The sequence below is a fragment of the Amblyomma mixtum genome, chromosome 3, assembly GCF_055824585.1.
Source record: "Amblyomma mixtum isolate Tamu chromosome 3, ASM5582458v1, whole genome shotgun sequence".
Lineage (NCBI taxonomy): Eukaryota > Metazoa > Arthropoda > Arachnida > Ixodida > Ixodidae > Amblyomma > Amblyomma mixtum.
In genome coordinates this window covers 432,757,465-432,773,072 of record NC_143014.1, presented here as the reverse complement: position 1 = coordinate 432,773,072, position 15,608 = coordinate 432,757,465, and the positions used below count along the sequence as shown (strand labels likewise).

Below are 15,608 nucleotides of genomic sequence, written 5' to 3'. Positions count from 1 at the left end.
TCAATGAGTACCCTTATAAAAATTTCTATAGACAGTCCATAGACTGTCTATAGACTTTAGTCTATCAAGTCTATAGACTGTCTATAGACAAATCCTTTAGACTGGTCTATAGACAGTCTATAGATTTATGGCCATACACTTTTAGTAGACTTTTGTCTATAGACAGTCTATAGACAAATGTCTACTGAAAGTCTATGGGTCTATAGGAAGTCTATAGACACAGGTCTATAGACAGTCTATAGACGATCTATAGACTTATGGTCATACATTTACTATAGAGGTGTCTATAGACCGTCTATCGACACTTGTCTATAGACGGACTATAGACGACCTATAGACTTATGGCCATAGACTTCCTGTAGATTACCGTCTATAGACAGTCTACAGACAAAAGTCTACTGGTCCAGTAGACATATGTCTACAGATTGTCTATAGACATTCCATAGGTGTGTGGCCTGGCAGTCTATAGACAGTCTATAGACCTCTGTCTACTAAACTGTTAGTAGACCATTATCTATAGACTGCATATAGACTGTCTACAATCATTGAAAAAGGTCACCAGACAGAGTTCACACATGAAACAATCAATATACTTACAAATTTAGTTTATTTCCAAGCTATCCAGGCTGGGAATATGCAATACATGCACCATAAGAATGCACCACAGTTACATAAAAGTTGAAAGTAACAGTCCGGCTAGTTTCCTCAGAAGCATTCTTGTGGCCTGTTGTCTGCAGTAAATCGTCCGGGCACGTTTACCTGTACAGCACAAAGGAAAAAAATAATATAAGAGGAACTGAAAAAAAAAATTCCCATTCCATCTCTACACATGTGCTTTACAATGCAAGGCTATCCTGGCTATGCCATTCTAGAAAGGCAATCTTGATCTTTTGGTTTGGTTTTATGGGGTTCAAAAACCCAAGGCGACACAGGCTACGAGACGCTGAAGTGAAAGGCTGGGGAATAATTTCGGCCACCTGTGCAGAGTACACAGGCCTTTAGCATTTTGCCTCTATTAAAATGCGACCGCCTACGCCGGAATCGAACCTGCATCTTTCAGGTCGCCATACGAACATTATAGCCACTGAGCTATCACGCCGGCTCAATCATATCAGTAAATACACGAAAGATTATATGCGTCGTCATAAAACATTGTAACAAAGAACCCTAATCCCTGGAGCACTCTACTCTGAATCCAGTACTGATACTGATTTCTGTATGGCAATACTGTTACAGCCAATACTGACCTCTTTATGGCAATCCTTTTACTTTATTTGTAACAGAAGACTTCGAACAATTGTGCCACATATAATGCATTGACTCGCAAGGAGCTGTTAAGAATGCCACCTCCATAAAATACAGATTCAGTGCACCTCACACAGGGATCCAAAAAGGAGAATATTGCAGCATTTATTCTTATAACCGCTATAGAAGAAGCGCTTCAAAATACCCTGCGTGAAGCCTGGTACACCCGGCCAAATTTTTAACTGGCTCGGGTGTTGCATCGCTAAATGCACCTTGCAAAAAAGGTGCCTTTCGGCTACACTGCTGGCATATTCATGCTGTAATTTAACGAGTGAAATGTCATTTCGTGCTTCCTTTTTGTTCATATAATGTTTGAGTGCAGTACTTACGTGTTTAGATCAACGTTATCAGAAACATTCGTCTGCCACTACGAACAGCTGAAATAAGCGGCATACGCAGAAATGGATCTAGTCCATATGGCCTCATTATCTGGGTAAAGTACCACTCCTTTCATGGCGGACAAGTTGTTTAGCCAGATTAGTGCAAATGCGCCACCAGAACCATTGCTTCGTATTCCGCTTGTTTCGGCTCTTCGTACAGCGGGAGACGATGAATATTTCTGATAACTTTGATCTAAACATGCACGTACTCCACTCAAACATTATATTAACAAAAATAAACTATGAAATGCCATCTCACGCGTCAAATTACAACATGAATATGCCAGCAGTGTAGCCAAAAGGCACCTTTTTACAAGGTGCATTTAGCGATGCAACACCTGAGCCAGTTAAAGATTTGGCCGAGTGTACGTAAGCTGATACTCAAACGGGCACAAGCTATACAAAACCAGCAGGCAGAAGCAACCAGTTCACCACAGATTTTCGCCTATAACTTCCCTATTGAAAATACTGAACGTGGATTCTGCGTGCCTATCTTTGCGTGTTTATTGCCACGCAAAATGCGACGATTGAACGAGGTCGCAGAACGCGAGACATATTTCACATAATTTGCGCAAGCCGAGCAAGCTCGCAAACGCGAGACATCTCTCACATAAGTGCGCAAGCCGCGTAAGGCTCGTACAGCAGGAGACATCCTCGCGTGATATGCGCAAGCCGGGTGGGGCTTCCAGAATGTCCGAGAGCCAAGGGTGAGTCCCAGAATGTTCAAGAGCCTTGTCTGGCTCACAGAGCACTAGACAGTGTCAAATGGAGTTACCATCAAGATACCGATAATACCTTGCATGGCTGCAAGGCTCCTACATCACTGCTCAACACGTTACGCCAATGCCCTACCTAAAGGCCTCCTCACCTGTCTGTCACTGCCTCATTCAGCATGCATGTTGTGAGATAACAAGCTTTGCAGCAATGGTGCTTCGTGGGATGACTCTCATGTGTGTAGCATGCTTGCAAAAGGACATAGATAAGGTCACCTTAACTGGCTTTATTAATGCCACATCCCTCATGACGGGTGCCACACAGTGGCTAAACAATTTCTTCAGCTTCTCCAAGTCCAGCAGGTTGGCGTCTTGATCCAGGTTCTCACTATGCAGCACCTGCAAAAAGGTAGCAGTATATGCAAAAAAATTCAGTTAATTTGTTTTCTCGAAATTCCAGAAAAGGGCACAAGTAGTTCTTCCATTAATGAACTAATGATGATTTCGAAAAGTATCAGGTTTGAAATACAGACATTGGAAAACCCGACTCAAGCACGCAGGCTGCTCAGCATCAAACCTGCACAAAATCTAATAACCGTGTCACACAGGCATTTTGAAGGCTTTCAAATGGCCATCAACTCAGTGGCACTTGAATGCAGCTAAATGGGCATTTCCAATAGCCACAGAGTCCCTAGAACAGTGTGGACATCTATCAAGATTTTGAAGGCTTTTCAGTGGTAGAAATTTGCACTCAGACATGGAGCACTCGCAACTTACACTAAGGAATAAAATCAAAGCAATTTAATCGCTGAAAGAATACTCAACATGAAATGTACAACTTATTTCACTGAAAAAAAAAGGAGGCTGGCCACAAAACACTGCAGCAAGCGTATTATCACTGTTGCCAATAGCACAAAAACAATGAATACCACCTTTTCAAAACTGCGTGAGTGCTACAACAGCTTCCCAGCAAAATTATCAACTGTGACAGTGGCTCCACAGCAGTTTGGTGCGAGATGATGAAATATCTCTACGGCGATCAAGTATTCTGTGTAGCAGCGGCATAACTCCCGAGTTGAAGTGCAAATCTCAAAGCTCAATCTCCCACCTTAACTGTTATCTTTAAATACATATTTAAATTCATTGCAGCATGCTGCAGAAGTATGTGGTCAGATCATTCGAGAGGATACCTGCAAGCTATCTCAGGAGACGAAAGATCTGATGAAGAAACGCCAAAGCATCAGGACGTCTAACTTCAGAGATAGAATAGGACTAGGAGAGCTATCGAAGTTAATTATAAGTGCAAGGTAGCCAACATAAGAAAGTTTAACATGGAGAAAACCTAGCATGCTCTAAAGCATGGAGGTAGCCTAAAATCAGTGAAGAGAAAACTAATCACTGGTAAAAACCAGATGTATGCGCTGAAAGACAAAGAGGGCAATGTCATAAGCAATATGGATAAGATAGTTAAAGTAGCCGAAGAGTTCTACACAAATCTCTACAGTAGTGAATGTAATCAGAAGGTTACAGAGAGAGGCAGTAGAGCACAGCAATGGGACACCAGCCAGTAACGAGGGAGGAAGTAAAGAAAGCCTCAGGAGCAATGCAAAGGGGTAAAGCAGCTGGTGAGGATCAGGTAACAGCAGATTTGTTGAAGGATGGAGGAGAGATTATGCTAGAGAAACTAGCCACCCTGCATACGCTTGCCTCGTGACCACGAGCGTATCAGGAGCTTGAAAGAATGCGAACATTATTTTAATTCATAAGAAAGAAGATGTCAAGGACTTGAAGATGTACAGACCGATCAGCTTACTATCCATTGTCTACAAGGTATTTACTAAGGTAATCACTAATAGACTCAGGACAACCTTCGAATTCAATCAATCAAATGATCAGGCAGGCTTTCATAAAGGATACTCAACAAGAGACCACATTCATGCAATCAATCAGGTGATAGAGAAATGGGCAGAATACAACCAACCCCAATATATAGCCTTCATTGACTACCAGACAGCAATTGACTCGGTGGAACCACAGCTGTCATGCAGGCATTGTGGAATCAGGGTGTAGAAGAGTGTTATGTGAAAATATTGGAAGATATTTATAACGACTGCACAGCTACCATAGTTCTCCATAAGGTCAGCAATAAAATTCCAATAAGGCAAGGTGTCAGGCAGGGAGACACGATTTCACCAATGCTATTCACTGCCTGTTTACAGGAGGTATTCTGGGGCCTGAAATGGGAACAGTTGGGGAGAAGAGTTACTGGAGAATACCTAAGTAATTTGAGATTCCCTGATGGCATTGCCTGGCTAAGCCACTCAGGATATGAACTGCAAAGCATGATGAATGAGTTAGACAGGCAGAGCAGAATTGTGGGGCTAGAAATGAACACGCAGAAAACCAAAGTAATGCTCAACAGCCTAGCAAGGGAACAGCAGTTCACAATTGGTAGCGAGGTGCTAGAAGTAGTAAGAGGATATGTATACTTAGTGCAGGTAGTGACCGCTGATCCGGATCATGAGAGGGAAATAACTAGAAGAATAAGAACGGGGTGGAGCGCATATGGCAGGTTCTCTCAGATCGTGAAAGCCAGTTGCCAATATCCCCCAAGAGAAAAGTCTAACACAGCTGTATCTTACTGGTACTCACCTATGGGGCAGAAATGTGGAGGCTAACAATGAGGGTTCAGCTTATTTCAAGGACAACGCAGCGAGCTATGGAAAGAAAAATGATAGGTGTAACGTTAAGAGATCGGAAGCGGGCGGAGTGGGTGAGGGAAAAAACGCGGGTTAATGAAATCCTATTTGAAATCAAAAGGAAGAAATGGGCTCGGGCAGGGAATGTAAGGCGAAGGCAAGACAACCGCTGGTCCTTGAGGGTAACAGAGTGGATTCCATGAGAAGGTAAATGTAGCAGGGGGCGGCAGAAAATTAGGTGGGCGGATGAGATTAAGAAGTTTGCGGGGATACGGTGGCCACAATTGGCAGAGGACAGGGTTAATTGGAGAGACATGGGAGAGGTTTTGCCCTGCAGTGCGTGTAGTCAGGCTGCTGCTGCTGCTGCTGATGATGATGATGACAGCCTGAGCACACCTACAAAGTAAAACTGTGAACTCGACCCAGCAGCACTTTACTGTGTTGAAAGAGAACAGGTACAATTGAATTACTGCATTACCTTGTTATCATTAAAAAGTACAGGGCTCTAAGGACTTCCTAATTTACATCGAAACGAATGGTTTACAGTGAACTTTCACGGATTACACTAACAGGCACTGAAAATCCAACACAGCTGCCCAAGAGAATATTAGGCAGCCGCGCTAGCCTTCTTTAGCGCTATGCTACCTGATACCAGATTAAGATTCGAGAGCAATTTACTCATACTCTAGCACTGGGATACGTTATGCCCCAGACTGATGCAGCTGTCTTACTAAAGGCAGAGAAGCTTTCAGTGTGGGTCATGTGTGCTGTGGCGTGAACACATGCACAGGATCGCCTGCTACCATTCAAGTCCTCTGTGTACACAAATGCAGGTGCAATAGAAAACCCACATCACAAATTTGGCTAGTCTGGTCGGCCAAGCATGGGCCAGCTGATAGCACGAAGCAGCAGGTGCGACACATACCATCATCATCAGCCTGACTAGGCCCACTGCAGGGCAAAGGACTCACCCATGTCTCCACATTAACCCTGTCCTTTGCTAGGTGTGGCCACCATATCCCCGTACACTTCTTAACCTCATCCGCCCATCTAAGTTTCTGCCGCCCCCTGCTATGCTTGCATTCTTTTGGAATCCACTCCATTACCCTTAAGGACCAGCGGTTATGTTGTCTTCCCATTACAAGCCCCGCCCAGGCCCATTTCTTCCTCTTAATTTCAAGTAGCATGTCATTAACCCGCGTTTGTTCCCTCACCCACTCCGCCCCCTTTTGGTCTCGTAATGTTAGACTTATCATTTTTCTTTCCATAGCACACTTTGCTGTCCTTATTGTTTGGCACGTGTTTTTTTCTTTGTAATAAGGCATAAAGTATTATACATGAATTACCACATGGCATCCTCCTATGACCGCTAAATAATTTATAATCAAATTTCTTTCTCCTGCTGTATTTGTTTCGGTTTCGACAGCTGAATGATGGCTGTGACGTCAAAGCGAGGTTATTGGTCACGTGAGGCATGAAAAACTGCAATACAATTGGTACTTCTGGCTCTTAAGGAATGCTGGTGTCAGCGCTGTAGCGAATTAAAATGATGAAGCAGCGATTATAAGTGCAGTTTTACCACGCCTCACGTGACCTATAACCTCTCTTTGATGTCATAGCCATAGTCAAATTGTTCACCGAAACAGGATGGCAGAAAAAGTTGATTATAAATTATTCAGCGGTCTCACGCGAATACCAGATGGTGATTCATGCATAGTAGTGTCTTCCGCAGCATTATAGAGAAGAAAACATGCCACCAAGATTAGGTGTCTATACTCTTTTAAGCTGAACTCTTTTAATTAGCCTCCACATTTCTGTCCCAAAAGTGAGAAACATGCAGGCTAAAGAAAAGATTTCAGCTTAAGTACCAAAGTGGCTCTAATCACACGATGAAGCGGAAAAACTCTCGACACTTGAACAGAGAACAAATAGGAATACCAACAAAATTTTAGATTCTTGTAAGGCTATCAAGCATTTCTGAATATTGTAAACTGCACTTTCACACATACAGTACGCATGTATGCCAAGCTCACATTCAGTAGCCCTGTTTTCCGGCTGTAATTATCACGGTCTGAGCTCAGTTACAGATTTAAAACCAGCCAAAAGATGCAACACAGGAAAAGAGAAGAAAACAGGTTGGACTATCAATTGAATTTTTTGTGAAGGAAAAGAAGGCTCGCATGAAGATGCGCCACACATGACCCACACCAGCGAAAGGCAGGACAACAAATAACTGTCACTGATATACAAGCACGTCATCTAAAAGAGAAAATTCTTTCCGTTGAAGATTGGCTAATGGCTTCGCTACTCATACAGCCATTGCCTTGGAGATATGCATCAAATACCTTACAGATTTGTTTACCACTTCTATACACCACTCAAGTGTCACAGAAATCAGGCGTACACACTGATGGGTCATCTTATGATTTACACTCACGACATTGGCACTGTAGTGCCAGATTAGAAGCTGCCTTCCCCCTAACGAGTTAGTGCTCACTCAGGAACACATTAAAGACACCTGCACATATCCCTGAAGTAGTTTCTTGCACAAGCTAGCGGAATGTGATAAACCACTTCCTGCAAGTCCTGAACCTAGTTTTATGGGATACCATACTGCTATCCCGGGTTTTAACAGCAGCGCAAAGGCCATCAACACAATGATTGGCGCAAAAATTACATTTAAAAATTTTCCCGACACTTTGATTTGAACTCATGAAGTCTACACAAAGGACTCCATGATAACCGTTCTGAGGTGAATGGCAGTTCAGCCTAGCCTCTGGAATCTGTGCCAAAAAAAACGGAGTCAGCGCATCGCAATTTATTTCCGATATCAGCCAGTGCTGATGACAATTGTATATTTTGCTTTCTCTGGCTTATAAAGCTCCACTTTCAGAAAAAGTGTCGTCTTTGTGGTTAGGATGCGGAACTTCATCATCACAGGTCAACTTCAGCTTGCCATCAGTGTCCTTTTAATGCCTCAAAGTTGAACAATAGCTCCATTCATAGAGGAGGGCTGTGCATAAATTTCGACCACCAAAGATTCTTTAACATGCACTGACATTGCATAACACACGAGCAAATATGCATTTCGCCTTGTCGAAACGAAGCCACCACAATTCAATCCCACGTCTTTGGGCTCAGTAGCCGAACACCAATGCAGTAGGCCACAGCAGCAGGTGAAAAACAAAAGAGAGCCCTTAATAGGCAACCTAACTTGCAAAAATCAACATAACGAGGGGTCACACAAGTAGCAGTGGACTAGGAAAATAAAAGCTACTTGTGTCGGAAGATGTCTTCAGTGCTTACCTCAAAAGCCTGCTTGCTTGCTGGGCATCCTAGCACCAAGTGAAAGGCTGGCACAGCTATACTGGAGAGCTTGGAAGAGGCATTGCTGGTAAAGCTATGTGGAGCTTGCTGCAAGGTAAAAAGACACATTTAACAGCAGCACAGTGCAAAAAATGGACTAGAATCAAGCATGTAAGGCAAAATGCAAGGCACAAAAAGGAGCCGGTCGCAGAATGGAACACGACTGTTTAACCACATTTCGAAGTGGGCCAGGCAACAAGAAATTCATAACCACGGCAGTCATTCACAAGCTAGCCTCAGACGAGACATCACTTGCATATCGATATCCAGCATCGTTTCTACAATACATGCCACCATTCAAAAGAACAGACCACAGCAGAACGATATTTTCAGTAGAAGGCTGGTTTGCTTCAAATTCTGCATGCGTCCCTCAATTTGAAATCTGGCATGATTAGCACTGATTTCACATTCTCACAGGTATGATGAATTAATAGTGCCAATTGCAGAAAAACCACACTTTTTCCTTTAACATCAAATAAGGTATTGGAGAGGTACCTCAGCATATTTAAGTCAAAGTCAGATTTATTTGCGCCATTGGTTATAATCATGAAACAATTAAGTTTATTCTTCGTACATATTAAAGGCTCAATTACCCTTAAATTCCACTGCAACTTCGGGATTTAGGCCAAATGGAGCTAGGGCACCTGTGTGCATTTTGCAGTTGTTTGTACCATTTCAGCTCCGAGCCAAAGTATGAAAAAGCGAATGCCAAAATAGAGGCGAAAAACTTCAGAGCAATTTGTTTTTATCTCACCGTTCTGCTATTCAAGGCTCGACTACACTGGCTCGGCTATAAGTACGAACGCAGCTGGATCATACGGAGCTTCGTACCTTAAATACACAATTTATAAAAGTACAAGTGAAATACAAGTGAAAGAGGAGGAAGCTCAATCCTAAGGCATACAGCTGAATCGCAGTCTACGTAGTTATACTGCTCGAGCGCTGTTACTTCAATTACAGCGTAACATGCGGCGAGAATGCAAAGCCCGGGCCGAAGATCTATTCGCGGGCACATATTCCATTCTCGGCGAGAGATGAATGGCAGTACGGCGGCAGTACGGCGCCGATATCGTGCACCCCGCGATCGGATCAGCTGTGCATATTTGCATGGAATACTGACCATGACCGTGTGACCACTGACACTACACGCGCATTCATGCCCGTGTGCCGCCAGCAAACAACCTTTCAGCGCTGCGTGCTGCCGCGATAGGCACTGCGTCTTCGCGTCTCTGTACTAGCTGTGTTGACGTGGCCAGTTGTGCGCAAAGGCTTTGAAATAATGAACAGGTTCGAAGAAAATTAACTTACCCCCAAGATGCGAGATGTCACCCGGGTAGTGGTCTCCCACCAGCTGCTCCGCCATGGAGGAAATGAGCCCCGCCGTCAGCATAGCGTTTCCAGTGAAGGCGCGCAAAGGACGACGCGCTATCCGTCGAGCCCGCTGACGCACGCTATAAACACAGGTTTAGCGAATTTCACTGCTGTCGGCACATCACATATCGGAAGAGTGACAAATGCTCATTCCAGCGATGGTTCACGCCCTCGGCACCACAAAGGAGGACCACGACCGACCACGACAAACGTAGCAACGCTGTCCGCCATGCTGTCCCTTCCCAGACGCTGCGTTCGTTGGCTAGCGCTTCGGCCAGTTCCGGCTTCCTTCGGCCCGTTTAGAAAGGCATCGCCTCCAGGCATTCCTCCAGGTCGTCTCTTTCGGGCTCTATGCTTTTGGGCAGTGCGATAGCAAAGGATTAAAACCAAATGAAACTTTCGTTACAAAAATAATTAAGTTCTTGTGCACATATTAGCATTAAAAACTTGAGAAATTTGTGACGCGTGGACGCATGAATATGCGTGTCGGTACATGCGTGCGTGCGTGCGTGCGTGCGTGAGTGGGCATGGTCTAGCGCGTCAAATCCAAAGCCTATCCGACATGCTGCATGGTTTCTGAGATCACCGCCGTGAGCTTCGCTTGTTTTCTCGTGCTGCTGCTGGGCGGTCTTGTGCGCCGCTGTTACTGTGCTGGAATCGCAAAAGAAGAAGGATTACCGGTGTGTGCTGCCGGTGGGCGCGCTCTCATCCAAGAGTAGTAGCAGCTCCCAATTAAGCGATCCGTCGGGGCATATGTGTTATGGTTGTCTGGTCGACAACGATAATGAGGTCAGCAGTGCGGTGCCGTCGTTTGATGAGTCGAACCTTTCGGCCTATTGCTCTGCTAACTTCGTTGCAAAAATGCCTGGCTCATAAGCAGCGACAGTGGCCATTGTTTCTGTGGTGTGTTTCGATTACAAGACGGCGCCCTTCTACAGTGTGGCTTCCTTGGAAACTTAGTCGGCGGTGTGCCTGCAACGCCTGTCGCTGTCAGCTCAAACTGACCGCCTGCGAGCGCTGCCTTCTTTTGCGATGTGAACGGTGACGGGACACTTACTGCCTGTGGCCGGAGCTTATAGCAAAAGCGAAGAGTGTTTTCTGTGAAGGTTTGACGAAGTGCGTGTGTCAGTCTGGACCCTTAGCAAGTCATACGAGATGCAACATGCAAAAGTGGTCCACCAGTCGCTTCAGCAGAAAGGAGTGCGGATGTTTTTTACGTTACTTCAATCTAGAACTGCCCATGCAAATATTTCAACTCGTCTCTTGCCTAAACAGCATAGTAAAGAAGCTAAAGCAACAAAACTGCTGTTTCCATGCTGTATATTGATTCCGCACTCGTGCTAGAGGTGGGAAATATGTAGCAGTTATTGGCGGAGTTACAGCCTATGAAGCACGTGCAGCTTCATGTAACTGCAGGTTAGGATATGCGCCTTACTTGGTATTGACTTTGTGACCAGACATAGCCATTTGTCAACTAAAAGAAATTTTTTTGCTATAGGATTCTGCAGCATTATGTATGCTTCTGGACACTGAATACCGGGTGCGTCACCTCTCTTGAAAGCACTCAGATTTGTGTACTTATCAGTACGTTTGAGATGAGAAAATTTTATCAGCTTCTTTTCTTTATTTTATAATTAGCTACACAGCATGTTGCAAAAAAATGTTTTAAGGAAAAGTATTTCAGTTTAGAGTAGAACAGTTCAACAAAGTTGTTTTGGGCATTCTGGTAACTTCAAGATGGTATTTGATGGTTGCATACAGACGCGCAAGTCAAACCTCAAAGGGCATCAAACTTAACAGTACCGCTGAGCTTATCCTTTCGTGCTTTTTATGTGTGTGTAGATCACGTGGGGAAGTTCAGTATTGGATGTTGGATTTCATAGTTCTGCTACAACTTTTATCTTCCTTTCTACACATGAAACATGACTGAACTTGATTACATTCCCCAAGCAAATACCTGACGCCTTACAAGCGTTCCTTACTGTGCACAGTTGTCCCAGTGCATTATATCCACTCATGTGCAGCACACTGTTGTGTTGCTCTTGGTCTCCAAATGTGACTCTCAGCAATATGATGGAATCCTAGTCCATCCAGATGGTCTTTGTGGTAGTGCAAATCTCAAAACAGATTGAAGAAGAATGAAGAGTGTGATACTTCGTCATGCATCATGCAATGCTGGTGCTAATCAGGCAACATGTGTGGTATATATACTTCGCACATTTGAGATTCATTGGATTTGTTCTGGAGCCATACTGGGAATTAATTAATCGATCTGTGATTTGTCACTGAAATTGAGAGAGGGCACTAATTTCTGAACTTTTGACACCAACTGTGAATTCAAAACTGTCTTTTCATGTAGGCTTACATGGCTTTTTTACGTGTATGTAAATTTATGCTAATGACTTTGGAAATTGCTTTGGAAATGGTTTTAGAAATTGCCTCGTAACATTCCTGTTACAGCTCACAATTCGCTTTCTGCACGTCATGTTTGATTGAACCTGATTATATCCCCAAGCTTGTTTGTTGCACCTAACAGACACTGTTGCCCTTTCAGAGTTATTCCATTGATTGACTCCTTTCGAGTGCAAGCAACAAATGGTTGTGTTGCTTCCGATTTCGAAATATGGCTGTCTGCATGACGGGCGACAACATAAATGCTCTGGATGGCTTTCATCATGCATCTATAAGATATCTGTAACTTTCAGAATTGGTTAAAGGAAGAACTGAAGGATGCTGTAAGAGTCGTTAGAAGCTTGTTTTTTACATTATTTTATAATGAACTTGCAATGTTGACAAGTTCTTGCTCAGTGTGCATGTTGTCATGTACAGGTCCCTGCAGTTTCGAAGGGAACCATTTTGCACTAAAAGATAATTTTTTGGTTATTTGTTTGCTGAAGTTGAAAATGATTAATGGGTACTTACGCCAAGACGAAAATTATAAAACAGCAAAACGTGAGCTTATTGCTCATTATTGAGAAGTAATCAATAACTGAATGCTCGAACTTTGTTTGCTTTCACCCTAAATGGGCCTTTACAGTCTCGACAAGTTGCTACTAAGCAAGCAAACGCACACATGGCCACACGCAGCCTCACTGAGCTTGCTCAGTGTGCACATAAGCACGCACAGCTTCGGCAAGCCCCCTCTCAGCACGCAGATGTCCACGCACAGAGAGTTGTCCACGAGAGTCCACGATTTTTTACACACAAAGAGTGTGCGTGTACGTCTTTCAGCTCACAGTACGCGATCATGTACACACAGGACGCACAGAATGCGTACAGGTAACGCACAATTTCTGCCCATTCGTGTGCAAAATGAACGTGATCGTACAAAAATCACTGTTCTCGTGCAAACTCACGCAGAGTTTTTTCAATAGGGTTGAAGCACAAAGACGGAACAGCATACTCATACATCTGCGCGCGCTCTTAGAAACAAGCGGGTTGCAGCGCTTCCATGCCGCGCTCATTATTCAGAATACTAATACAGCACATAGAGGCTGCAGCTGCGCCGTTTCAAAAGCAGTCGTGAGGTTGAGACAGCAAATTACTGTCACGATAAAATACCGTCTGAAATTTACTTAGTTTTTCCTTCAAGTGCAGCCCCAACAGCGCAGTAAAGAGGTGTGTTTATTGCATGGAGGTAGCCTAACCCAACGCTGCTAGAAAAATCAGCGAAAGCATTGAACGTGCTCAAAGTAGGAAGTATTTCAATGAAACAATTACAGTCGCAGCTATAATAACACGAGAGCTTAATTTAATTTTAGGCGCAAATAATCGGCGAGTCACATCGCCGCTTTCATAACGTAGAAGTCTTAAATCAAAAACACATGCTTTGCCTCTAGCGCAAATGGTATTCGAGAAATCTGTGCACGTGTGAGCGGGATCCATGAACGAACCACTCGGAACGAAATGTAAGCCACCTCTTGTCGAGCCGACCTTTACCCAGCTTTCAAAATGAAGTGCCCGCAAGCCAACGGCGGCGGCCAACGGCTCTGATGACAGACACGGACGAATCCATACGTGTGCAACGAAGGGGAGATGGGATGGAGCTCGTGGGTTCTTCGCGGTGTTTGAGCACGCCGGCCATTCGCGCCGGCAACGAATTTTATTCACCCATCACACTACAAGGATTCCTCCAGCGCCGCTTGAGTACAACTTTGACAAACGTCTCGCGCTTCAGTCTATAGCGTTACAAGACAACTTTGCTGAAACGTCGGCGTCCACGACGCGCACCGAGCGAGCGTCCATACGTAGCAAGCAATGCACACCTCCAAAAGAACAGCACTCCATGGTCCAGACAGGCGATAACACAAAGATAAGGAAATAAATGTAATCCACCACTGAACGAGACTGTATGTAAGTACGTTTTCGGAAGTGCAAAGTAAATAGAGCTCACACGGCGCTAACACACAGTTCCATTTCGGCCGTCATTCACAGGCTAAACGACATTTCTGGCCGCGCATCTACCTTGAAACACGAAAAATCTAGTAGACAGCTCGCGAGGAGCGGCTTATCATCAAGGGCATCGCACAGACTGCCTTTCCGCGCGTTAGTAAAGACAGCGGCACAGAGATAAGCGGCATTAGTCGAGAGCCCGATGGCTTCCGCCTTAGAAACGAAGATAGGACGTTTGTAACTGCGCACATAATCTGTTCTGCACACACAGCTCTGCTTAGAGTGGTTTAGGAGACCAAATGAATAAAATATAAACGTGTAGACTTACCGTAAGGGGACGATGAAGCTGGATTTTGAAGAAAACGTAATCCGCGAAAAACACGCCACCGCCATTGATGCAGCCACGCACAGGGTTGTTTGCAGCCCGAAAGATTTTCCGCCGTCTCGCGGTAAAATGGGTAAAACGTGAAACAGAAACCCATTTCACGGTCGTATCTTTATCGCTCGCACTCTTCCCGTGTGCAGCTTGATCTGATATCCAAGACCACAGAAGGCAATGGGTTTATAAGCTTAAATTCTTCGCTTACCCCCTAAAAAGTTTATTGTTTTCGTGAAAACACAACCGAAATCTAACTTCTTGTCGATATACGCGCCGCATCTCCCACCGAATAGTATGTGGTACAATTCTCAAATAATAATTATAAGGTTACATAGCATAACGTCTTTTTTGCGTGTGTTCGTGTTTAGAAAACTGATATGCGCCACATCAGCGTGTCATCGGCTCCGAAGCAACAGGTGCAAGGGTAGGAACGAAAAAATACTGGCTTTGTGAGTGTTGCGTCGCAGCACTTATTCACGTGAATAGAAACTGCAAAGGTAGAAATGGCAGATGTTAATCGCAGAAAGGACCAGGCTCTTTGAGATTAATCTAAGATGTTTCTAAGGCATGGGCGCTTCCTTGAATTCTCACACCCGTATTTCCCCCTTTATTTTCAGGACGTTATAAAGAGAAATGTAGATCCGTTGATAAAATGTTTCTGATTTCAGCACGTTGGACAGTAACGATTGAAAGATGGAATGGAATTTTGTCGAGCGATTCCTTTAAGGGACAGCGTATTCGTTCGATGTAGTACAGTTTGCGGGCGCCCTTACTTCAAGAACGGCTGCTTTTCCTCGGCTTACTTGTTAGCATTAAATATTTAATTGTATTGACAATATACGTCACGGTATAACGAAAAGGAGCTTGTCAAGGCTCCTGAAAACAATATACAGGAGGGTGTTGTGATGGCCTTACGCAATACATTTTAATTTCCGTAATAGCGAAGGAGGTGGGGGAATCCCGACATAGTTGCGGTCACTAGATGCAGGTCCCCTCAACATAC

The 15,608-nt window shown here is 44.2% G+C and overlaps 2 long non-coding RNA genes across 2 annotated transcripts; both read right to left on the bottom strand.

The window, feature by feature from the left end:
• Positions 1–588: 588 nt before the first annotated feature.
• On the bottom strand, positions 589–14,643 carry LOC149358123 (uncharacterized). Its single transcript, XR_016291927.1, has 2 exons — positions 14,555–14,643; positions 589–759 (listed from the first exon to the last, which is right to left on the bottom strand). It is a non-coding gene; the product is annotated as an uncharacterized LOC149358123 (long non-coding RNA).
• LOC149358124 (uncharacterized) lies at positions 2,671–10,893 on the bottom strand. Its single transcript, XR_016291926.1, has 3 exons — positions 9,772–10,893; positions 8,404–8,511; positions 2,671–2,797 (listed from the first exon to the last, which is right to left on the bottom strand). It is a non-coding gene; the product is annotated as an uncharacterized LOC149358124 (long non-coding RNA).
• Positions 14,644–15,608: the final 965 nt, after the last annotated feature.